A 24,859-nucleotide genomic window follows, 5' to 3' on the forward strand; every position below is an offset into this window, starting at 1 on the left:
AAGGATACATTGGTCGGGATTCAGCAACATCGCCACAGTCAAGAGAGTGGGTCAAGACTTGTCTGTGAAGACGTTTGTGGCGAAGTGTTTTATGTCAGTGAAAAACTGGAGAAAGCAACAGTGTCAACGTCTGAGACCCGGGGCCGGTTCACAGGCTCACGGGGAGGAGGAAACACACACAGGGCCCGCCCGCACCCGAGAGACACGGCCCGACAGGCTCATGCTGCACTCGCCCCCCAAATCGCTGAATAGAGTCTGACGCTGAAAACGCTTATTAAACAGAGCACATTCTTTGTTGTCTTTTTTGTGATATTGGCAGAGTTACTAGCTCGGATGCCTGATTCGTTGTATTTTGATTTCCGAAAGGCATTTGGTTAAGTCTCCGCCAACACCCTTCCAAACAAAATGGGAAATGAATCAGCAGGGCGGGCGTTAATAAGCCGGGTAACAGAATTAAGATTCTGAAACATCTGGCTCATGAAAAAGTTTAACCTAATAAAAACTACTGGAATAAAATGTCATTTACAAAACCTAGATTTTTAAAGAATCAAGTGACTGGAAATCATGGATCAGGGAAAATAAAAACTGTGCAGACCTAGAGCTTTCAGTTGACTAAAAAGTCAGTGCAGTCTGAAATGTGGCGTGGTCCCAGGAAAGGCTGGTGAACATTTTGGTTGGATCAGTAGAGGTATAGAGTCTGCAAAAGGGAGTGATGGGCTGGCTGCACTCCACAGCCACACACCTGTGTGAGTGTGATTATGTGTGTGTCCAGAGACTGGGTCAAGGTACAGGGTGTGAAAGAGGCTGCCAAGGCTGAAGCAGGCCAAGATGAACAGACCAAGGTCAGAGGATGCCCAGCCCAAGAAACCCTTCAACCCCCAAGTCCATTCCACCAGCTACAGGGCAACCCCTGTGTGACAGGCACAGACAGTGATCTGAGTTGTCTTGTTTACTTATTTCTAACGAGTGCATTTAACAGGGGCTCTGTGATAAAGGGGTCCTAGCTGATTCTGCCTCCTGCAGCATCAAATGTCCACGGGGCCCCCAGAGCTATGTCCCCAGGGGCAGATCTGCTTAGCCTCAAAGGCCTCTGCTAATCAGCAGCTGCCCCCAAAAAGAGCAACCGCTATGCCTCCCTTCCAAGGCCTGGTGCTCTGGCTGGAGCTGGAGAGGAATACTTCCTTCTTGAGGATGCAAATGAGAAGCATCCACAGGTTCCATGGCACAGAAGCATCAGGAGTCCCCAGCTGCCAGCTCCAGGGAATCTGCTCCATGAGAAGCGCCTCGGAGCTGACTGGAAACCTGCAGCCCCTTCCTTCAGAGTCTTGGGCAGGGTTCCTCAGCTCTTCCACTGTACCCCAAAGGCTGCTTGGGAGTGGTCACAGCAGGCAGGAGGCAGCCTGCGCCTCTAGAATGAACCAGTGTGTTTGTGTAAGCGTGCACCTGTGGGTGTATGAGTGTCCACGTGTGCCTGGATGAATGCGGTTATGAGCGTGCATGCATGTGAGTGTGAATGAGTGGGGCTGAGTGTGTATGTGAGTCAGTGTGCACCTGTGTGTGATTATTCGTGTGGCAGTGAGATGCATGGATTGCTGATGAGTGTGACTGTTGTGACTGTGGCAGTGTGTGAGTTGCATGAATTGCCGATGTGAGCGTGCACCTGTGTGTGTGTCCATGTGTGCCTAGATGAATGTGCTTATGGGTATATGCATGCGTGTGAGTGTGAATGAATGGGGTTATGAGTGTGTGAGAATCAGTGTGCACCTGTGTGTGATTGAGTATGGCAGTGTGTGAGAGTTGCATGATTGTCGATGTGAGTGTGCACCTATCTGTGTGAGTGTCAGCGCACGTGGTCCTGCCAGGGTGTGCTCTGGTGGGCCTGGTGTGCAGTGTGGGGGCCCAGCCTGTGCGCCCCAAGAGCAGCCGGGTGGGCTCCACTCTCCCTTCAAGTGGAAGTGGCCCTGGCTCCAAGCCCTGGCCGGGGGTCCGCTCGCCCTGGGGACCCGCAGATGACGCGAGAGGCGCCGCGCCACCGAAGGCCGGCCGGGGGCGGTGCGCGGGGCGGTGCCGGAGTCCGGGATACCGGGTCCAGAGACGCCGCGCTCCGCCGCGGGGAGGCGGCCGGCCGGGTGAGAGGAGTCGGCAGCTCGCGGAGTCTGGACCGCAGGTAAAGTTGCGCGCGCCGCGGGGCCGGGGTGGGGGGTCCGCAGCGGGGGAGCCGGGTCCGAAGCGGGCCCTGGGGGAGCAGGCTCCTGTCGGATGATGCCGCGCAGTTTCTTTTCGGGTTGCGCGTCGCGCGCGGGGGCCGGAGGCTCCAAGGGGGACCTTGGAACCCCCTCTTCGGGCCAAGGGGGCGGGGGAGGCTCCGGGGCGGGGCGGGGCTGGTGCCGCCCCCACGCGCTCAGCGTCCGGAGTCTGGGACTGGGGCTGGCGCCCGGCCGGAGGCGCTGGCGGGTCTGGCCGCACCGCGCGCGTGGATGGAGGTCTCGCGGCCGCGCCCCGCGGCGCGTTGCCCCGTCTGTCCGTGCTGGTCCCGCGGGAGCCCGGGTGAGCGGAAGGCGAGGAAGGGCGAACGGCGTCCGCGCCCTGCGAGGGGGAATCTGGGGAAAACCCGGCTCGGTTGGGGGCGCACCGGCTCGCGCGGAGAGCGGGCGGGAGGTGGGCGAAGGCTCGGCGCGCTCGTGCCCTTCCCGGTCCCCCTTCTCCCGGGAGATGAGCCCCCCTCTCCCACTCGCACCCCCCCGGTGCGCGCACACACGGGTCCACACGGGGCCGCGCTCCCACCTCTGCCTTCTCCGACCGGCCGGGGCGCGGCCAGAACTGAGGGAGAGAAGACCCCGCTCCCGCAGCCGCAAACTCCGGGACCCTGTGCGCGGCTCCTACCGCCAGTCTTTCCCGCCAAGCGCGGCCGGGGTCCGGACGGTGGCCCCTGGGGACGAGGGGTGTCCGCGCTGCGTGGCTCTCGGGTTCGGGTGTACAGAGGGAGCGTCGGGCAGGTGACCTGGGCGCCTGGCGCCCCGAACGTTTCCCCAAACCCGCGAGTCCCTGAGACCCTGGGGCGTCCTTGCGTTCTTTGTGTTCCTGGGATTTCGGGGTGGCAGGTGGAGCCCCCGTCCACGTGCCTGGCTCCCGGGGTCTTCCTACACAGCAGGGACCGTGCGACCCCTCTGTCACCTCCTCCGAAGGAGCGGGGAGCAATTCCACTTGCCTGGAGCATTCCAGGAAGTCTTTTTCCCCCGGGAGCCTCCTGGGTCCCCCCTTCCCGGCCTCCTGTGCTCAAGGCGAGTGTGAGCGCAGCGCCGGGAATGTTGTAAATAATGGATTTTGACCCGGTTGGGAGATCTGGGAGTGATTAAGTGCAGAGGTTGTTCCACACGCCAGGGCAGCGCGATTCATTCGGCTGAGAGCCCAGGGGGGCTTCCTGGGACCCCGAGCGGGTCAGCGGAAGAAGGGACCCTCTTGCCCCATCCCTGTTCTCTGGGGTGTGCAGGGCACACGGTTGGCCTTCAAAGGTTCTCTTCCTTAGCGATTCCTAGTCAGTCCGTGGGATGGGACTGCCAGGCTCTCTCAGTCGGTAATTTGGGGGCCATAGTGGCACATTATAGGGATGAGGTCCCCTTGGCCGTCCCATGCCGTGAAGGGCTGCTGTGTGTGCGTCTTCCCCGGGAAGAGGCGACGAAAACAACTTCCAGGTCTTTCCAAGGCCAGTGCCAATGGTTATATTTCGCTTTGCAAAAGCATGTTTTAAATCTTGAGATTTCGATAATTTAAGGGAAAATTGGGTGTTTTTGTAACATGAGAAGAAAAGGAGGGAAGTGAGTTCTTGGCTGCCACGGGCAGAAGGCTGCTCAGCTTTCCCTGCTCAGTGCCTGGCTGAGCCCTGCCTGTGCCAGGCGCCGGGAAAGCATGTGGGGTGCAATGGCCGAGCTGCGATCCTGTCTCTGCCCGGCGGGCGGCTGGGGCTAGTCACAGGTGCATGTGCCGCCACTCACCGGTCCTGCTGGTAGGAACAGGCTGGTCGGAATGATAGCCTTGTGGGTTTGCCCTGGTCAAAAGCAGGTGCCTGGGTTCTGAGTGTCTCGGGAGGATCCAGGCACCTGGCAGCTTTGTTGCTCTTTTGTCTGATGGTTCAGGGCGCTGCTTTTCCCGGAGAAGTGGGTCTCAGGCAGGCCCCTGGAGGGCAGCGAGCAGAGCAGAGGGCTGCTTGCCGTGGGAGGCGCTGCTGCAGCCCTGGCGGGCATGTGGGCGGAAGTGAAGGGAGCAGATGGGGCTGTGCTGACAGACATGAGCTCTGGGGGCCGGGAGGGGAGGCAGGCCTACAGGACGGCCACCTGTGCCTGGGTACTGCGCGCCTGTCCACTGACAGGTGATTTCTTGTGGAATGGGGACATCTTAGGGCTAATGTTTGGCCCAGGGGTGTTCCTGGTGGTGAGGAAAGGAGCCATGGGGCCCTTGTGGCCAGTGAGGTCGCTGAGATGAGAACGCGGGCTGCCCTCAGGTAACCCTGCCTGTGGGGAGGAGCCCAGCGAGGGCAGATGTGGACCAACGGTGTTTAAGACCCCCTTCCTCAGGGAAGGCCCTGTGGCTGCAGGCTTGGGGAGCAGGATCTCAGCCCCCTAGACCGCTGAATCAGAACCTTCCTCTGACAACACGTGCCTCTGCCCTTCCTGTGTGGGAGGCACGTGGGGTCCTTGCTGGTGTCGGGGAAAGACAGCCTGGCTCCTTCGCAGCCGCAGCTTTCCTGCAGGAGCCTTAGCAGTTCCTTCCCCGGGCGAGCGGCGCTGAGCAGACGGGAGGTGGGCTGGTGCCTGTACTTGCAGTGGGCCTGGCGTCTCTGGTGGGCACCTGCAGGCTCCGCTCACCCGCAGGCTGGTTTGTAGGGACACTGGGGAACCATGGCAAGGAGAACCCGAAGCAAATTTTAAGTCAAAATGGGTCCCTAGAGGTGACCAGGAGTTCACCCAGACTCGTGGAATTGCTTATAGGAATCTTATCAAGTCCTCTTCCTGTGACGGAAGAGCATGCCAGGCAGCCGCTGACGTCTGGCCGAGAGGAGCTCCGTGTGTTGGGGCACTGTGAACTAACAGGCGGCCTCCCTCTGCAGACAGCTGTGCGGACGTCCTGGGCACCCAAGAGACGCTGGGCAGGGCTTTAACTGCTGGTCTCTGATGCCCCCATGTCAGGTGATGGCGTTGGACCGAATGATGCCCTGATCTGTATCAAAATCAGCAATACAGTCCCTCAGAAAGAAAGCATGCACTGTTTTAGTTTGATTGTGTGTAGAAAAAGACTAATTAAAATGTAATGTAGAAATAGTGCGGAAGACCTTTATGTTGCTTTAGTCAGTTAAGGAAGCTGAGACTGTGAGAGGTGCCAGAGGGAAAGGGCCCTGGACCCTGTGAAGGCCGTGTCCTCCTCCCCTAAGCGGACCCTGGCGTCTCCTGGTCCAGCAAGTCCTCCGTCCCCACAGGGTTCCCTCGGCCGGGGCCTGCACCATGGCCACACCTGCCCTGCACCGCCCACCTTCACCCAGGCCCCGGGAAGGAGGGACGAGCACGCTGGGCCTGGCAGCCCTCCGAGGAGGTTCCCTGAGTTTAATGGCCTTCTGGATATCATTAACATTCTCAGAGAGTTAAGCGATGGAGTTGAAATCTTGGATTAGATGTGGGTAGTGAGCACATGAAATCAAAGGCTAGAATTATGGGACCCAGTGGAGCTTCCGAAACCTGCAGGCTGATCTGGACTTGGCAGCCATTTTTACTAAATTCCAGCTGGAAGAGACAAGTGTATTCTTGCCTGGGGTTAACGCGGTGGCAGAAGCCGTGTGGTCCTAGCTCGGCTCCCGGGTGCAGGGCACAGAGGGCTCCTGTGCCCCCAGCCGGTGCTCTCACCCATGTCTCTGCCCTCACGTGGAGGGGTTCATTGCCCTCACATTCATCACCTGGTTAATGGGAAGCCACGCAGCTGTGGGTTCCATGGGGTGGGTCGGGGTGGGCCTGGAACTGATTTTAGCACATGTCCTCTGTGACTCTCACCTTTGAGAAGTTTTGGAAATGATGATTCGTGGATGTGACTTGCGTTTTTGTAGTGAGATGGAACATGCAGAAAACATGAGCGTTTCTGTCATTGTGCAGTTTGTTTTGTGTGGTCCTGGTCACAGTATAAAATGTTTTACTCACGAGGGTTTAAAACTCATGGAAAGACCTGCAGATGTGGAAGTCTATTTTCTACTTTTCTCTGAGGTTTAGAAATGTTCAAAAAGTACCTAGGAGACCAGGTGAGTGTGGCTCATGGAGTGGTGTCTGGAGACCCTGGAGCAGCTGCGGGGAAGGTTGGCCATTCTAGCCGTGCCACTCTGGTCTGGAGAGCCTGGCTGGCCACCTGTCCCGGCCCGGCCCCTGTAGCGTCGGCACTAGTGGGGTAGGCCTGGCTGTGCCTTCTTCCTCCAGGGCTAAGCAGGCACCTGGCTGGCTCCCATCTCCAGCTCAGGCTCACACCCCAAGGACACCCCTCCCCTGCAGTGACACCTGTGTGCATACCCTCAGCCACCCCCAACCTGGCAGCAAACAGATTCTGAGCCTACAGTTGCTCCAGTGTGCATCTGTTACAGCCGGGAGGAGGGTTCCCGGCTTCTTTTTTTTTCTGTTCTTTTGGAAAGGATGTCTTTGTGTGCAGCAGATTAACAGGAAAAAAAGCTAGATGACAATTTTTATAACCGTATATTTTATTTACAATCTTAGCCATTCATGCAATGGAGGGACAATGCTTTGGTGAAATAAAATGCATTAATAGTTAACCCTTGACCAGGTGCGTGGCTCATGCCTGTAATCCCAGCACTTTGGGAGGCCAAGGCAGGCAGATCACCTGCGGTCAGGAGTTTGAGACCAGTCTGGCCAACATGGTGAAACCCAGTCTCTACTAAAAACATGAAAATTAGAGGGCGTGGTGGTGGGCGCATGAAATTCCAGCTACTCGGAGGCTGAGACAAGAGAATCACTTGAACCTGGGAGGTGGAGGTTGCAGTGAGCCGGGACTGTGCCACTGCACTCCAGCCTGGGTGACAGAGCAAGACTGGAAAAGAAAAGGCTTATGAGGTTGCCGGATCACCTCTGCCGTGGCAGGGCAGGGCCAGCCCCTCAGCCTCCGCCTCCGTCTCTTCTCAGAGGTTCACGGCCTCTTCAAGATGATGGTTTCTGACTGTGAACAAATTTCTCTGATTTAGTTTTCCCTTGTTTTCTGCCAAAAGAAAAGACATCTTTCAGAAGAGGGAAGACAGGAAATCTGTATCATTGGTTTTTTTCATGCTTGCCAAGTTAGAAACGGAAGCATTCTAGGGTGAAGAAAACTGCGGCTAGGAACGGGTGCAAGGGCTGGGGTCTGGCCAGGGGCCTGGACTCCGGGGGTCCGACTGCATGCCGGCCAAGATCCTCATGGCCTGTGGTCTGAGGCTTCTGCGGGGTTGACGGAGGAGCCATTCTGTCCCACCCTGCCCCGGCGGGGACCCTGCCCTCCTGTCCAGGAGCCCTCACAGCTCAGACGGGGCCCTCCTGCGTTTCCCAGCCGCAGGCCCCAGTCCTGGCTGGACTGAGCTGCCTCCGAGTTTGTCCTCGCTGCGGTGGCCTAGGGGTCATGCTGAGGCTTCTGCGTTGGTTTCTCCAGGGTTGGTGCCGGTGGGTCAGAATCTTAGGCCTGGCCGTGCCGCTGCTGTGTTCCCTTCAGGGAGCTCCAGCCTGCAGCAGGCCCGACCTTTGCTGGTGGCGAGTCATTCCTCAGCACCGGAATCTTGTTCCTTTGAAAAGCGTTGCCTGGCACCGAAGGCCTCCCGAGCCGGTAATGCGATAATGGGGTGGCCAGAGCCCCCACCACACCAGGGGTCTGTGCTGTTCTCTGCACCCAGGTCCCATGGAAAGGCGCTGCCCAACCCCACGCCTAAGCTGGCTGCCTTCACCACAGGCCTGCGTGACCTCTGTTTCCCAAATCCCACGAGAAGAGGGCATATGAGAGGGTGTTCTTCTTGCCCAGGCCAGAAGGCACCAACCATAGCTGCTGGACCCTGACCTTGCTTCTGGACTCTGCCCACCAGCACCCACTGGTCACTGCATGGGGCGTGCACAGGGAGTCACAGGGTGTGCTGAGCTCCTGCTGGGCTGGTGCTGCACCAGGCTCCGGGGGGACTTGGCACCCAGGCTGCACTCGTGGCACTCCTGGCTGGAGGCAGTGCTTGTCAGATGTCCAGATCCTTCCCCTGACAGGCTGTGGCTGTGAGGGGCGCTCCCATGGTTGCTCAGGTGCACCCGTGGCCAGTCCTGAGCCAAGGTGCAGAAACTCACCCCAGCCCCAGAGCTGCTGGCGCACCGCTGCTTCCCAGATTCTGGGCAGTTCAGTCAAGTCTGGGCTGATGCTCTTTGATGTGAACCTCGTTTGCCACCCTCTGAAGAAATCATTTCACACCAAAGGGAATGTGGCATCAAAAGAGGCCAACAATGAGCCCCACGGGAACAAGGGGAGGCCTCTGTCAGGTTTCCAGGTACAACAAATGCAGCTGAAAATGCCTTTTATTGCTTTTCCTTGCATTCTAAAAGCAGTGCACATTTATCACAGAAGGCTTAGAAATATATATTAAAAAGTATAATCACTCTAAAAAAATCTTTGTAAGATTGCCACCCACCATGCAGAGGCAATAGCTACTAATACGTTAGGATAGTGTCAATGTTTATTCACAAAATGACCACACACACGCACGTGCATGCACACACACATGCGTGCACACACTCGGGCGCGCACACGCATGCACACACACGGGGAAACACTCATGCAGGTTTGGGCTGTTTGATCTCGTGCTATCAGAAGCATCCCTGTGTTTGCATTTACGGTGCCCTCCTGTTATTGGCCATGTAGGTTGTTTCCAATTTGTCGATGTTCCAAATGCCACCATCACGGACATATTTGTAGATAAATCTTTGGAGAAACTTTGCACAGAGTCAAAAATTAGCAACATGAAGGCTCTAACACTGACAGCAGCTCGTCCCTCAGAAAAGCTGTGCCAGATGCATCCTTCACCTTCTCTACCTCCCCGCACCGTTTCAGCACTTCAACCTCTCCGGGGCTTTCCAAGTAAGTGGCTTTTTGCTGTGAAAGTGATACACAGCCATTAGGAAGCATGCCCGCGGCGGGAGGGTTGAGAGAAGGGCCTGGTCATGCTGCGAACCTGCAGAGCTTTCTCCAGACCTGGGCCCCATGAGCCGCACTCTCGCGGGAGGCTACAGTCGAGTTTCTAGAATCGCTGCACTTGATACCATCTGGCTAAGGTCGAACGCTTTTCTCCATTCCCTTTTCCCGTCTTCTGTCACCTGTTTCTCAGTGGTGATCTTACTGGTGTCCTGTTCCCATTTGTCACAGCTCTGACGTTTGCTTCTCCCAGGTCTTCACTGTGGTCCTGGTGCCATGTGCCGCCTGGCACCCTGCAGGGCCTCAGCCTCTTCATCTGATGGCCACATCCATCATGTGTGGTTGCAGGGCCGAAGGAAGTTAAATTAGCAGACATTTCTGAGTTGAGTGTGAGCTGGATTCTGTGCTGAGTTAGAGCTAGAAGAATGTCTCCACCCGCTAAAATCTAGAGTCTAGTTGGGGAGGAGGAAATGTACGCAGATGCACACCCACACCCACATCCACGCACACACGTGCACTCACACACGCATGCACAATACACACACACGCACACACGTGCACTCACACACATGCACAATACATGCACTCATGCACACACGTGCATAATACATGAACACATGCACGCATGACCACACACGCACATGCACACATGCACACAAGCATTCACACACACAGTACATGGGCATATGCACACACATGCATTCACGCACACACACAATACATGGGCACACCCACATATGCACACGTGCAGATACAGGCACACACACGTGCACTCACATGCACACATACATGTACTCATGCACACACACAGGCAGACACACACACATGTACACACACATGCACTCACACGCCTAGGGGACAGGGCAAAGCCGGGAAAACACGGAAGTGGCAGGAGGCTAGAGTGAAGGCCCCAGGGAGTGGCCGGGGATTGACCCAGCCAGGTCTGAGCTTAGTCTGTTCACACAGAGCTTCTGGACGTTAGTGTGACAGAGGAAGGAGGCAGCTGAGATGTGAACCCACACAGGTAGCAGGAGCCTGTCTCTAGGACAGCTTTATGCCTGGGGTCTTCCTCCCCCTGCCACGGTGCAGGACAGCAGGTCTCAATCATGCCCAGTGGGACTCAGGGATCCTTGTTCCAAGGGGCCGAGAGCCAGGCGTCCTGCCCACAAAGCTCACACAGAAGCTGCTATGTGGTCTCAGGCAGGGCCACGGTGTCGGGGGTCAGGGCTTGGGACAATCCTCAAGCCCCCAAGTGTTCGTGGTGGATGGTCTCACGGGTGTTTCTTCAGCCATGCTCTGCATGGGCTCAGTCGTTGCTGGAGCCCCTGAGTGATGGAAATCATTCTAGGAGCCTTCAAATGCTTCCCTTAACTTCAGCCCAGTCTCGAGAAGAAAGTGTTTCAGAATCAGAGGTCGTCTTTTATCTCTCAAATGACGGTTTTCAGAAAAACACTGGTAAAATTAATAGTTGCTAGGAGGAAGCGTCCGCAGGTGGATTCTCTGACCCTTCCTTGAAGTGTTTTGATTTGCTGATGAATTGGCCTCTTTCTCTCCTTTTTAATGCATGAAACTTCCTTTTTTAGACTGTAGTGGTGACCCTTTCTCAAATAAAACTAGAACTAGGGGCTTCAGAACCTCCCAGGCAAAATTAATCAAGAAGAAAATAACATTATTTCCTTTTGAGTCCAAGGGCAGTTCTCAAAACTCTGCATTGACTTAAGGCCAGAAAGAGAAAAGGAGTCAATGGGGGCTTTCAGAGCTTCTCCTTCCGCCCTTACTCATGGATCTGGGGTCTGTGTAGGGTCTCCGATTTCCACAGGGGCAAACTTCTTCATATTTCTTCCTGTGTAAATGTTAGAAACAGCCTGAAGCCTTGGGCTGCAGAGAGACCTCTGCCAAGGGGGAAGCTCTCTCGCCAGCAAGGGTCAGCACCCACCTCAGCCTGCCTGCGTCTGTCTGCACCTTGGGGCCGCACATGAAGATGGACTGGGTTTCCGAGTGGGTGGGTCAGGGGTACTGGGATCTCGTGTCCTCTGACGTTTTTGCGTGAAAGTGACGACCCCCAGGAGAGAGGAGCCGCCTGAGCCTGCAGGTGTTGGGTGCCATGTGCAGACCTCACCCTCCTCACTTGGCACCTGCCCCGGACACTGAAGATGAGCCGTTCTGCTCCACTCAAATGCCAAGTGCCCAGCGTCCTCACAGGAGAAGCAAGTGCTCAGTGACCATCTCAGCAGCACAGACTGCTGTGACACATCCCCCCACCGAGAGTTCTAGAGCTCTTCTGCGCTGGTGCGGTCACTCCATTTTACAGATGAGAAACTGGTATTACTTAGTGAGGAGCTCAAGACCACACATGTCCTACACCTGAGGCCCGGCTCACAAATTCTCCCTTCTCAGTGATCTCGCCTCCGGGACGGCCCCTCCTCCCGTCTTTCCTCCTGCCCAGCACACGCCCAAGAAGCAACTGCAGCTGTGAAGCCCCCACCTCAGCCGCAGCCCCAGAGTATAGCTGTGAGAAGCAGCTGGGCCTCACTGACGGACACTCCACTCACTGACGGGCACTCCACTCCACTCACCGACGGGCACTCCACTCCACTCACCGACGGGCACTCCACTCACTGACAGGCACTCCACTCACTGACGGGCACTCCACTCCACTCACTGACGGGCACTCCACTCACTGATGGGCACTCCACTCACTGACCCACTCCTCTTACTGATGGGCACTCCACTCACTGACCCACTCCACTCACTGACGGGCACTCCACTCACTGATGGACACTCCACTCACTGACCGGCACTCCACTCCACTCACTGATGGGCACTCCACTCGCTGATGGGCACTCCACTCACTGATGGGCACTCTACTCACTGATGGGCACTCCACTCACTGACGGGCACTCCACTCACTGACCCACTCCTCTCACTGATGGCACTCCACTCACTGATGGACACTCCACTCACTGACCGGCACTCCCACTCCACTCACTGACGGGCACTCCACTCATTGATGGACACTCCTCTCACTGACGGGCACTCCTCTCACTGATGGGCACTCCCACTCACTGACCCATTCCTCTCACTGATGGGCACTCCACTCACTGACCCACTCCACTCACTGATGGACACTCCACTCACTGACCGGCACTCCCACTCCACTCACTGATGGGCACTCCACTCACTGATGGACACTCCACTCACTGACCGGCACTCCACTCCACTCACTGATGGTCACTCCACTCACTGACCCACTCCTCTCACTGATGGGCACTCCACTCACTGACCCACTCCATTCACTGACGGGCACTCCACTCACTGATGGACACTCCACTCACTGACCCACTCCACTCACTGACGGGCACTCCACTCACTGACCCACTCCTCTTACTGATGGGCACTCCACTCACTGACCCACTCCACTCACTGATGGGCACTCCACTCACTGACGGGCACTCCACTCACTGACCCACTCCACTCACTGATGGGCACCCCACTCACTGATGGGCACTCCACTCACTGACCCACTCCTCTCACTGATGGGCACTCCACTCACTGACCCACTCCATTCACTGATGGGCACTCCACTCACTGACCCACTCCACTCACTGATGGGCACTCCACTCACTGACCCACTCCACTCACTGATGGGCACTCCACTCACTGATGGGCACTCCATTCACTGACCCACTCCACTCACTGACGGGCACTCCACTCACTGACCCACTCCTCTCACTGATGGGCACTCCACTCACTGACCCACTCCACTCACTGATGGACACTCCACTCACTGATGGGCACTCCACTCACTGACCGGCACTGCACTCCACTCACTGATGGGCACTCCACTCACTGACCCACTCCTCTCACTGATGGGCACTCCACTCACTGACCCACTCCACTCACTGACGGGCACTCCACTCACTGATGGACACTCCTCTCACTGATGGGCACTCCACTCACTGATGGGCACTCCTCTCACTGATGGGCACTCCACTCACTGATGGGCACTCCTCTCACTGATGGGCACTCCACTCACTGACCCACTCCACTCACTGACGGACACTCCACTCACTGACGGGCACTCCACTCACTGACCCACTCCACTCACTGATGGGCACTCCACTCACTGACCCACTCCACTCACTGACGGACACTCCACTCACTGACGGGCACTCCACTCACTGACGGGCACTCCACTCCTCTCACTGACGGGCACTCCACTCACTGACCCACTCCACTCACTGACGGGCACTCCACTCACTGACCCACTCCACTCACTGACCCACTCCACTCACTGATGGGCACTCCACTCACTGACCCAATCCACTCACTGAGGGGCACTCCACTCACTGACGGGCACTCCACTCCTCTCACTGACGGGCACTCCACTCACTGACCCACTCCACTCACTGACGGGCACTCCACTCACTGACCCACTCCACTCACTGATGGGCACTCCACTCACTGACCCACTCCACTCACTGACGGGCACTCCGCTCACCGACGGGCACTCCACTCAATGAAGGGCACTTCACTCCTCTCACTGACGGGCACTCCACTCCACTCACTGATGGGCACTCCACTCACTGATGGACACTCCACTCACTGACAGGCACTCCACTCACTGACGGGCACTCCACTCCACTCACTGATGGGCACCCATCGCACCTGTTGCTTGTGCAGCCTTCCATTCTAAGCCTTGCTCCCAGGAAGGCGGGTGTCCACGTGCCTTCAAGACATTCTTTCCGATGGTGCAGCCCAGGCGTCCTGCTGAGACTAAGAGGTGTGGTCACCTCATCCAGAAAACACAAGAATGTGACCAAATGCCCATGGCTGCCATCTGCATCTCTTTCATTGTTGCCAGTTTTAAATCTCCTCCTCCCCTATCGTGAGGCTCCAGCTTTCCGGGCTCATGGGGTGTGGGGCTGTTGGGCAGTGCCCATCGGTACCCGGCTGTGGGTTCTGGTCTTAGCACCGTCCACACAGCCAGCCTTGCAGAGCCTCCCACCCATCACACTCGGCCTGGGTGGAAAGGCCGGTGAGGATGAAAGCCTGAGGGAGCATCTGTCAGAACCGGTGCCAGCACCCAACTGGGCTTCTCATGTGCAAAGGCAGAATCTGATTTAACAGAGGTGGGGAGGACTTGAAAATAGTCTAAAGGGACAAAAAGAGAAAGTTGAAAAGGAAGCCTTGGAAAAGAAAGAAAAGAGGGTGGACAAAGTGGACCCGATGATTCGGGAGAAGTTCTGATGAGTGGGGAGCTTGGGGAGCATCAGCCGGGTCCTGGAGGGGACAGCTGTGGGTGCCTGCCACAGAACCGGAGCTCCGCAGGGCAGGCAAACTCCACTTTGGTCCCATCTCATATCAAATACTAATGTGGGGTCCTGGTGAGTAAAGGCAGTAAATGTAGAAATCAAAACTTAAGAAACAAGCTAGCCGGGTGCAGGGGCTCATGCCTATAATCCCAGCCCTTTGGGAGGCTAAGGTGAAAAGATCACCTCAGAAGTTTGAGACCAGCTTGGGCAACACAGCAAGACACTGTCTCTAAACAAACAAACAAACAAACAAAAATTAGCCAGGTGTGCTGGCATATGCCTGTCATTGCAGCTACTTGGGATGCTGAGGTGGGAGGATCAGTTGAGCTCAGGTTGAAGCTGCAGTGAACTGTGATCACAGCATCACACTCTAGCCCAGGTGACAGAGTGAGACCCTTTATAACAAAACAAAACAAAACCCTAGAAGTAAATATATATACAATCTCTGGATGAGGAGGGCTGACCAACCTTAGAAGGCTCTTCTCAAAAACAAAACTTCTCATCAGTCAGACTCTTCTCAAAAAAAAAAACAAACAAGACTTAGAGTCAAACAATACTCAAAAATCAGTCGTGTTCTTGTATACTAGCAATGAAAAATCTGAAAAGGAAATTAGGAAGACAATTTACTATAGCATCAAAAAGGAGAAAATACCTAGGAAGAAATTTCTAAGTGTTTTCTACTTAGGAATTCCATCCAGCATCATCTCCCCTTCACTGTTCTCCCCATGTAGTCGATGTTTTAAAAACTGTTGTTAGATGTTTCAGTTACATAATTTAATTTTTTTCTTTTTTATATCTTTCTTTGCTAAGATTTTCTATTCTTTCCTTTGTTTCAGGAAAACCCGTAATTGATTGGTGAAGACTACTGTAAAATGTTAGTCATATAAAGCAGTATCTGATTCATCTTGATGTTGGTGTCTGTTAGTTGTCTTTTTTCATTTATGTTTTGGTTTTCTTGGTTCTTGGTGATTTTTGATTTATTGTATCATGGACATTTTGATGTTTATTCTCTTGTATGTGGAATCCAGTTGTCCCAGCGCCATCTGTTGAAGAGATTATGCTTTCTCCATTGAATGGTCCTAGCATTCTCCCCAAAAGTCAGCTGACCACAGATGTATAGGTTTATTTCTAGAATCTCAATTGTATTTCACTGATCAATATGTCTCTCCTTATATGCCAATACCACACTATTTTGCTTACTGTAGCTTTGTAGTAAGTTTTAACAAACAGTGTGAGAACTCCAACTTTGTTCTTTTTTAATATTTTTTCACTTATTTTGGTCCCTTGCAATTCCATATGAATTTTAGGATCAGCTTGTCCATTTCTGCAAAAAAATCAGCTAGGATTTTGATAGGAATTGTACTGAATCTTATAGATCAGTTTGGGAGTGTTGCCACCTTAACCATGTTAAGTCTTCTGATCCATGAACATGGGATGTCTTCTTATTTCTTTAGGTCTTTAATTTCTTTCAGCAATGTTTTATAATTCTCAGCATACAATTCTTACACCTCTTTGGCTAAATTTCTTCCTAGATATTTTACTCTTTTTGATGCTGTAGTAAATTGTCTTCCTAATTTCCTTCTCAGATTTTTCATTGCTAGTATACAAGACCACAACTGATTTTTTAGTGTTGTTTGGCTCTAAAATCTGGTTTGTTTTTGTTTTTAAGAAGACCCTGAGTGATGTTTCTAAGGTTGGACAGTCCTCATCATCCAGAGATTGTGTATATATTTACTTCTAGGTTTTTATTTTGTTTTGTTTTTTTATACAGGGTCTCACTCTGTCACCTGGGCTAGAGTGTGATGGTGTGATCATAGCTCACTGCAGCTTCAACCTGAGCTCAACCTGAGGACAGACCCATAGAAATTACCCAAGATCAACAGCAGGGAGAAGAAAGACTGAAAAACAGGGACAGAGAGTTTCAGGGAGTTGTGTGACTATAACAAAAGTATCAATATTTGTATCATCAGGCCCCAGAAAGAGAGAAGAAAGAGTGGGGCTGAAACAGTATTTGAAGAAAGAATGCCCTAAAACCTCCCAGATTTGGCAAAAGACATAAACCTACAGATTCAGGAAGCAGAAAGACAACAGGAAAATCTCCAGATATTCAGAAATTAAGTAACATGCCTTAAAGTGACCTCTGGGTCAAAGAGGAAGTCTCAAAGGGAAATTAAAACACATAGAACTGAATGAAAGTGAAATTACAACAGAGCAGCATATGTGAGACACAGTCAGAACAGTTTGGGGGGAGATTTATAGCATCCAGTGCTTAGATGAGAAGAGATAAAAGATCTCACAGTCTTATTAATAATATGTTACAAAATCGAATTAATTCTCAAAAATTCCTGAAAAATCTCCCGGCCTGGTGGTTTTGCTGGAAAATTGTACCAAATACTTAAAGAAGAATTCATTCTACCAAACATTCAAAGAAGAGAAGGGAACCCTTCCTCACTCACTGCATGAGGTCAGGATTGCCTGGTGACCACATTAAACAAAGACAGTACAAAAAAAGAAAACTAGAAAACTGTAGACCGGGCCTGGTGGCTCCTGCCTGTAATCCCATCACTTTGGGAGGCCAAGGTGGGCAGATCACCTGAGGCCCGGAGTTCAAGACCAGCCTGGCCACATGGCAAAAACTTGTCTCCACTAAAAATACAAAAGTTATGCCGGCATGATGGTGCATGCCTGTAGTGCCAGCTACTCAGGAGGCTGAGGCACAAGAATCACTGGAACCTGGGAGGCAGAGGTTGCACTGAGCTGAGGTCATGCCATTGCAGATCAGTCTGGGCAATAGAGCGAGAGACTCTGCATCAAAAATAAAAAAATAGGCCATGCTCGGTGGCTCCTGCCTGTAATCCAGCACTTTGGGAGGCCCAGGCGGGCGGATCACAAGGTCAGGAGTTTGAGACCAGCCTGGCCAATGTGGTGAAACCCTGTCTCTACTAAAAATACCAAAATTAGCTGGGCATGGTGGCAGGTGCCTGTAATCCCAGCTAGTCAGGAGGCTGAGGCAGGAGAATTGTTTGAACTCGGGAGGTGGAGGTTGCAGTGAGCCGAGATCATTCCATTGCACTCCAGTCTGGGGACAGGGCGAGACTCTGTCTCAATAATAATAATAAAATAGCCTGGGGAGAAATGCCAAATGTGGGTGAAGGGGAGAAGGAAAGAAAAGCACACTGCCATGTGTGTTCCTACACAACTGTCTTGCATGCTCTGCTCATGTACCCCAAAACCTAAAATCCAATAAAAAAATTTAAAAAATAATAATAATAAATAACTAAATAAATAAGTTTAAAAAGAAAAAAGAAAACTACAGGCCAGTATCTTTCATGAATTTGGATGCAGAACTCTCAGCAAAACGTTAGCAAACTGAATTCGGCAATGAATAGAGTTGCTGCTCCAAGTGAGATTTAATCCAGGCGAGTCTGGTTCGACATCCACAGTCACTCTACCCCACCGTATGAACAGAAGAGATGCACGGTCATATTAACTGATGCAGAAAAGCCTTTGACAAATCCAACATCTGCTCAGAATAAAAACTCCCAGAAAATGAGAAGTAGATCCTCAACTTGATAAAGAATATCCACAAACAAATCTACATCTGAAGTATTTTCAACGAAAGACATTGGTGCAGTTGGGGTGGGGTGGGGTCGGGGGAGGATGGAGAATCTTATCCTGAACCTCCCAGCTCCTACACACACCAACTCAAAGTGGATCACAGACTTAAATGTACACATAAAACTGTAAGAGTTCTAGAAGAAATGGGGAAAGTCATTGGGATACAGGGGAAGGCAAAGCATTCTTACACTTGACCCAAAAGGCATAATCCTAAAAGGTGAACTTGATGTATTGGACCTCATCAAAATTAAAAACTGCTCTGCAAAATACTTTTTAAGAGCATGAAGAGTAAAACTACAGAATGGGAGAAAATATTTGCAAACCACATATTCACTAAAGGACCGAAGTCTAGAATGTGTAAAGAACTCTCCAAATCAACAGTAAACACACCTTTAAAACATGTCCAGTTATCAATGCAGCAGATATGTGTCCAGACCTTTCACTGCGGAGAACTCACGGAAGGCAGAGCATGTGAAAAGATGCCCGGCACCATCAGCCTCTAGGGAAATGCAAATTAAAACCACGATGCCCTGCACCTCTATCACAGTGGCTGCAATAAACAGACAACACTGGCAACACGGAATGCCCACAGCTGCAGAGAGATGACCTCCCATGCCTTGCTGGGAATGTGAAATAGCAGCTCTAGAAAACAGCTGGCCGTTTCCGATACAACCAAACGTATCACTCCCATGTGACCCAGCAATTGTGGTCTCAGGCATTTATCCCAGAGAAATGGAAAATATATTCACATAAAATCCTGGACGCAAATCTCATAACAACGTTATTACAACCAAAAACTGTAAGAATCATCCCAGAGACCCTTCCACAGGTGATGGTTTGACGGTGGCACTTCCATGCTGTGGGAGACTGCAGTAGCACACACAGAGCTTCGGTGACTCTCCCGGGAATTACACTGCGTGAAGAAAGCCAGTCTCAAAAAACAATCAGACTCTGTCATTCCATTTGCAAGGCATTCTTGAAAGGACAAACTTATAGAGATGAGAGCAGGTTAGGGCGTGTGACCAGGGTTTTACAGAGCATGGTGGGAGTGGCGGGAGGGCTCAATGCCTGCGTGAGTCAGCGTCAGTCCTGGTGGTAAGATTGTGGTTTTGCAAGAGGCCACCACTGGCAAAAACTGAGCAAAGGGCACAGGAGATCCCTTTGTATTGTTTCTTGCAACTGTATGTTAATCTACTAATCTCAAAAGGTTTAATTTTAAAGATGTATATGTACATATATAAAACTTCTGGGTAAATAAGTCACCTTCAAAGTGGTTACCTGTGGGGAGTGGATTTGATTTTGAAAGGTGAAGGGGAAGGAGGGGCATGAGCTTTTACTCTACATGCGTCTGTGTGGTTTTTTTTACAATGAAAATACATTTATGTTTTAGTAGTGTAATTTCACATATAAACAGATTAGGGTCAGGAAGTCTTCCCAGAGAAAATGAATTTACTATGCAAAATGATGTTCTTTGCAAGTATTTGTGAAATAACATGGAAATTTAATATCAAATGCAAAATGATGTTCTTTGTAAGTATTCGTGAAATAACATGGAAATTTAATATCAAAATAATGTCTGACAATAGGGAAATGTAAGTAAATTAAGACCCATCCTCAGGGTGAGGAATCATGCAATTTCTACCAAAATGCTTATATCCAGGCACGGTGGTGCACGCCTGTAATCCTAACAATTTGGGAGGCAGAGGTGGTAGGATGGCTTGAGCCCAGGAGTTCAAGATCAGCCTAGGCAACATAGTGAGATGCCATCTCTACAGAAAATAGAAAAAATTAGCCAGGCATGATGGAGGGCACCTGTAGTCTCAGCTACTCAGGAGGCTGAGGTGGGAGGATTGCTTGAGCCTGGGAGGTCAGGGCAGCAGTGAGCTGAAATTGCACCACTGCACTCCAGCCTGGGTGACAGAGTGAGACTCTGTCTTAAGAAAAACAAAACAAAAAAGTCTTTAAATGGTGTGTGTGCTGGGAAGTGTTCAGTGTTAGCTTCTAGTGGAATCAAAGAAGAATCATAACTTTATTTCTCTGGATTCTTGATGTCAGTGAAGGAACCACCATTCAGCAAAGACGTGGCCTCACTCTGGAGCCCTGTGCCCAGCTGTCCCTGCCCACAGCACAAACTCCCAATTCCCCCCCTTGCCCTCTTGCTCACCACTCTGTCTGGAGCAGATTTCCCATGGCGAGGGAGAAAAGAGGGCTGTTAGGAAGAGTTCAGTGAGCGCTGTGTCCCCAGCTCCTGGTACAGCTGCTCTAGCCTGTGTCTGGGGCTCCCAGCTGGCCTGCGTGCTCTGCTGGCGCCCACCTCCCTGGTGCTGAGCTGCGCTGCTGCAGCAGGGTGGCAACCAGCATTGCTGAACAAAGTGAATTTGCCACAGTGAATTTGGCGACCACATAACTGCAGGCGCCAGGCGAAGACGAGAGGGGCACACGTGCTGCAGAGTGTCTGGCGGCTGCTTCTGGTGGTGGGATCAGTTATTTTTTTATTGTCCTGTCCAATTGTCCATTTCTCCATGCATTATTTTTATAATTGGAACATTGCTTTTTATGCAGATGTATGTCTAAGACCCGTCTAGGCAAACGGATGTAGAGAAAAATAAGAAACATCAAAACATACCGCGCCCTGACATGGAAGCGTTAATCCTCACGATGCCACACTGTTCAGAATCTGCTCAGGGACTTGGTGGCATTTTGGGGTGTCCTTGCTGACAGGGTATCTGGCGGCCCCCAAGTTTCCTCCTAAGAGGAAGCACTGTGGGGGCCCTGGAGCAGCTGTCGTGGCATGAGACCTGGCAGTGGGGACCCTACAGCCGAGGCCCAGCACGTCTGTTCTCTGTGGAATGGCTGCCCACCTCCCCCACGCCTTCTCTGCCCTTTGGGGGCACTGCTCTGGGTGGGGACAGCACCCCAGCTCTGCACAGGCGCTCTTCCCTTTCTTGTATGCTGTGATGATTGTTAATAAACTTCTTCAAAGCTGGTTTTCCAAACATGGACGGTGTGGGAATGAGACATTTGAGTTACTGCAGCTCATTGTTTTTCTTCCAGAATTGGGTAATGGGCCCATTTCACACTGAATTAAAGGACATTAAGGCAGCGAATGGTGTGAACAATGTGTCATTTGCTGTTTCTCACTAATGTGAAATTTTCCTGAGGATGCTCTCGTCGGCTTGGCTGCGTGGCAGATCGGGAAAGGTTCACTGACCCTTCAGTGAAACCACAGCGCAGCATGGAGGGCCCAGCCTGGGGTGAGCAGAGAAAGAGAAGCTAGGGACCAGGTACTCCAGGTCATGAATCCAGAGTTCACCGATTGTGTTACTGAGCAGAGCCAGTGCCTCGAGGCTGTGTGGAGGCAGCAGCAAAAGCCGCAGCGGCCTCAGGTCCCACTGCCACTCACATGGCTGCCACACGCTCCCATTCACATGTCTGCCACACACTGCCACACAGCTGTCACATGGGCCACATGACTGCCACTCACGTACCTGCCACACGGCTACCACACAGCTGCCATATGCTGCCACTTCCATGCCTGCCACACGGCTGTCACACAGCTATCACATGGCTGCCACTTACATGCCTGTCACATGGTTTGTCACACAGCTGTCACAGGGCTGCCACTCACATGTCTGTCACATGGCTGCCACACACTGCCACTCACATACCTGCCACATGGCTGTCACGGCTGCCACATACTGCCACTCACATGCCTGCCACATGGTTTTTCACACAGCTGCCACTTGGCTGCCACACAGTTGCCACTCCTGGCTGTCACACATGGTCATCACATGTTATCAGGCATGATTGTCAGACATGGTAGTCACACCCGGTTACACACACGTCTGTCACACATCCACATGGTTCTCACATGGACAACTGCCACACACACACGGGTTGTTACATGTGTGTCACACAAAGCTACACTCTTGTCCCTGAGGCCACACTCTGTGGAGGGCAGCAGGCCCCATCCTGCCCCCGCTGAGGCACCCCTTGGTAGGACGGTGTGGTTTTTGGCTGCAGCCTGCCATGGCCTCACAGCTTTGGCTGGGTCCCCACACCGCTTTCCCCACTCACTCTCAGACCCTCGGACCTGACTGTGAGGACCCCTCCCTCACTGCTGGCTTGAGCCCATGGAAGCCTGGGTCTTGGGGTGGGGGTGCCCTGAAGCTGCCCCTGGGCGGTGCATTGAGCCCTCCTGAGGCATGTGGGTGCGGGGGGGGCACCCCACGGGATGGGGTGTGCACTGCCTCATTGCTGGGTGCACAAGAGCCCGACCCTGGTCCCAGGACAGACTGCCAAGGCCCTGGGCAAAGCATAGACCCTGAGGCAGCACTTTCGGGCCAGGAAGAATGAGCCACAGGGGCACATGGGTGTGGCGCCCGTACTGGATCCACCTGCAGCTGCCCGTGGCCACCCGGGAGAGGTCGCCAGATCTAATAAGGAAGCTCCCAACTCCACAGCTGGGGACAGCACCCCTCGCCCTCCCCCCAAGAAGGAGGCACAGACAAAAACGGCTGAGTGAGACCCCAGAGACCAGGTCACACTCTGGTGAGGAGCCCAAGAGGGGCTTGGGGCTGGAGGCTCAGCCTATGCCCACCTCGGTCAGCCCCCGAGAGATACTTAGGGATAAACTGCAGGGTCCCAGCTGGCCCCAGGCCACCCCGTCTCCTCCCCTGATGCCTGTCCCCTGTGGTTTTTCTAGCAAACAAGTACTAGCACATTAGCAAACTGTCTTAACTGAGAAGAATTATTCCCTGAGACCGGTGATGAAGTTATTTTTGGAAGTCTGTCACTGTGAAATTAGGTAAAAATTAAATGACCCAGCCCATCAATGAGGTCACCATGTGCGGCAGCCCCTCCCCAGCCAGCCCAGGCGCTCCCGCCAGCATCTCGGGGTGGAAACCGCTCCTTCAGGAGCTGGGCATTATCTGGTCCTGAAGATTTAGGATTAATAAGGAACCAAATCAGTTCACACCTGCAAGACACACCCGTGTCCTGAGGCAGAAATGACCGGGAGGCGCCTACTTTCCCATAAGCTGGTCTGTGGGGGCTTTGGGGCTTCTTAGGGGTGACTCGTTCTCAGGAAGCACACAGGGGCCCCTGGCAGCTACAGCCACCAGAGCACCCAGAGGCCATGGAGAGCCGTGGGCTGTAGGTCTGGCCCGCGCTGAGCTCACCTGTGAGATGCAGCCATCAGTGACTGGTGTCAGAGGAGCATCAGGACCCAGCCCAGTGCCCAGTTCTGCCAGGGGTTCCACAAACACTTGGGTGTTGAATGGGAAAACAGACATCTAAGTATAGCATCTAAGATGAAAAAAAAACCAAAAAACAAAAATAAGCGAAGAAGAAAGAGCAGAGAGACGCGTTCTGCCACAGCAGAGGCGGTGGCAGACGTAGGGGTGGGGAGGCGGGACCCTCCTATGGCTCACGAGGCCAGCGAGGGGCCCCAGGGCATGTGGAGGGACACGCCGGGCAGGCCCTACCTGGCTGCAGCCCAGGACACCACAGAGCAGCTCAGGCGGGCCAGCTTCAGCCCAGCTGGCACAGGGAGGACAGCCTCACCCACCAAGGGACCCTTCCTGGTGGCCGTGTGGGCGAGGCTGAGGCTCAAGTCATGGATTTCAGGGTCTCTAGGAGGGCTGCTGCCAGGCCTGGGGTCCCCATGGCACCTGTCCTGCCTGGCACCGCCCTGGGCGCTGGACCTGCCTGGCAGGAGGCACGCAGCTGGCACTCGGTGTCCCTTCAGATCGGGCTGCATCGGGCCTGGGTGTCACCCGTGGTCAGTGCTCACATTGCAGGCTGATGGGTGCGATGTATAGTTTTTTAAATAAGTCTATTCAAGTCCTTTGCCCATTTTATTTACTTATTTATTTAGAGACAGGGTCTCACTCTGTTGTCCATGCTGGAGTACAGAGATGCAATCAGCCTCGATCTCCCAGGCTCAAGTGATCCTCCTACCTCAGCCTCTAGAGTAGCTGGGACTACAGCTGCACGCCATCACCCCCCAGCTTAGTTTTGTATTCTTTGTAGAGAGGGTCTTGCTACATTGCCAGGCTGATCTCAAACTCCTGGGCTCAAGTGATCGTCCCACCTTAACCTCCAATGTGCTGGGATTGCAGGTGTGAGCCACCACACTCGGCTACTTTGCCCATCTGTAGATTTAGTGTTTGACTTTAGTTGTTGACTAATACAAGTTCATTATGTGTTCTTGATATTAAGCCCCTATCAGCACAGTGATTATCAGCCCTTATCAGCCCTTATGTGATTTGCAAATATTTTCTCCCAGCCTGCGGGCTTTCGTTTTGTTGATTGTGTCCTTGGATACACAGAAGTCTTTAATGTGAGTGAAGTTCAGTTGATTTGTTTTTATTTTGCTGCCCGTGCTTTTGGTGTCATTTAAGAAACCGTTGCCAAATCCAACATTGTAAAGATTTGACCACACCTCTTATTCTAAGAGTTTTAGAGTTTTATCTGTTAATTTTGGCCGTCAACCCATTTGTACTTGAATTTTGTTTTTTGTTTTGTTTTGAGATGGAATCTGGGTCTTGTTGCCCAGACTGGAGTGCAATGGCTCAATCTTGGCTCACTGCAACCTCTGCCTCCCAAGTTCAAGCAATTCTCCTGCCTCAGCCTCTGAGTAGCTGGGATTACAGGTGCCCACCACCACACCCGTCTAACTTTTGTATTTTTAGTAGAGATGGGTTTTCACCATGTTGGCCAGGCTGGTCTCGATTTACTGACCTCAGGTGATCCAC

General features: G+C 52.8%; 1 long non-coding RNA gene across 1 annotated transcript; it reads left to right on the forward strand.

The window, feature by feature from the left end:
• Positions 1–2,069: 2,069 nt before the first annotated feature.
• Positions 2,070–16,999, forward strand: LOC144579089 (uncharacterized). Its single transcript, XR_013525974.1, has 2 exons — positions 2,070–2,167; positions 16,255–16,999. It is a non-coding gene; the product is annotated as an uncharacterized LOC144579089 (long non-coding RNA).
• The last annotated feature ends 7,860 nt before the right edge of the window (positions 17,000–24,859 follow it).

The sequence above is a fragment of the Callithrix jacchus genome, chromosome 13, assembly GCF_049354715.1.
Source record: "Callithrix jacchus isolate 240 chromosome 13, calJac240_pri, whole genome shotgun sequence".
NCBI classification, from domain to species: Eukaryota; Metazoa; Chordata; class Mammalia; order Primates; family Cebidae; genus Callithrix; species Callithrix jacchus.